Below are 1236 nucleotides of genomic sequence, written 5' to 3'. Positions count from 1 at the left end.
AAAAAAAAAAAAGTTTGTAAAATAACGTGCATATTTTGCCCTGCTCTTTCAAGAGAAACCCCTAGTACTTTTTGGACTGAAAACAGTTGATCTTTTATTTTGGTGAAAACCTATAGTTTCTATGAAAACATGTTTTACTAATGCGTCTCATTACAAGATATTTGCACATTTGTGCAGTGAAAGTGTTGAACAGTTTGAGAATGGAACCTGCAACAGAAACCGTGTCGGTGGTAAAGGGGTATAGGAGCATGTAACCACCCGTCTTGATTTTTGTCGACAGCCAGAGGTGGCACTACATTTGACAGAGACAGTCACCTTAATCCTTTACACAGGAAAAACCCTGCCTTGAATGAAATGCATTTAATATTTTAAGTAGAAATGTTTCTTCAAATTCTGTTAAAATGTTAGAACCAACAGCCTTGTGCATATAGCGAGGTTGTGCTTCGGGTGACCCTTGAAAGAGTCCCAGCTCTAGGTCCTTTCTGATGCCGTCCCCTCACTCTCTCCCACTTGTGTGCTTTCTGTACAAATAAAAACACCAAAAATAAATATAAAATTATTAAATTAACTTTGATCTTGTGAAACAGAATGCAAAACAAATCACATACAATATTTTCACTTTACAGTTCAATAACAGTGGGGTTGGAAAAAGTGCACAACACTATTCATTAAACACTTAATGTATTCAGATGAAAGTTTACAATATTAACATTATTCACAAGCAGTTTGTTCAGAGCCCCCAGTTACTGTTTTAATCAGAATCCTAACTATACAGTGCATTTAGTAAAACAAGTCAAATTAAATTAAGTACATTTTTATTAAACCAAGTAAAATCAAAACCCATCACAAAAGGTCAATGAATCTCTACCAGAAGTGACAGTGCAATGTAGCAGATGAACAATTCCTTACCAATAATAAGCTGGATGACTCTACAAGGGGAAAGAAGAAATGGTTTACGGAGAAGTTCTTAAAGCAGGATTTATTTAATTTTTTTTATATACACCATTCCTTTAAACCAGTGGTTCTCCAACTTTTTATACCAAGTACCACTTCAGAAAATACTTGGCTCTCCCAATAACACCATAATGACCAACATTAAATTTCAGTAGCGTAGTAGGCCTAACTATTCAGCTACAGTGCTGCACAGTTCAAAAACAAGGCAGTTTTATTCCTAATAAGAATTTATTGTTGTCCGCCACTTTAAATACAGTTTGAACATTAACACTGCACTGTGCT

At 35.1% G+C, this 1236-nt stretch overlaps 1 long non-coding RNA gene across 1 annotated transcript in view; it reads right to left on the bottom strand.

Annotated features, from left to right (window-relative positions):
- Positions 1-46: 46 nt before the first annotated feature.
- Positions 47-1236, bottom strand: part of LOC107567282 (uncharacterized) — a 13392-nt gene continuing 12202 nt past the window's right edge. The window contains exons 2-3 of the long non-coding RNA XR_001606621.1: positions 910-929; positions 47-521 (exon numbers count right to left, since the gene is read on the bottom strand). This is a non-coding gene — a long non-coding RNA (uncharacterized lncRNA). The remainder of the gene's footprint in view (positions 522-909; positions 930-1236) is intronic.

This window comes from Sinocyclocheilus grahami, unplaced genomic scaffold, assembly GCF_001515645.1.
Source record: "Sinocyclocheilus grahami isolate Dianchi unplaced genomic scaffold, SAMN03320097.WGS_v1.1 scaffold1140.1, whole genome shotgun sequence".
NCBI classification, from domain to species: Eukaryota; Metazoa; Chordata; class Actinopteri; order Cypriniformes; family Cyprinidae; genus Sinocyclocheilus; species Sinocyclocheilus grahami.
Note: the sequence above shows the minus strand (reverse complement) of the source record. Positions and strands in the feature narration are given on the sequence as shown.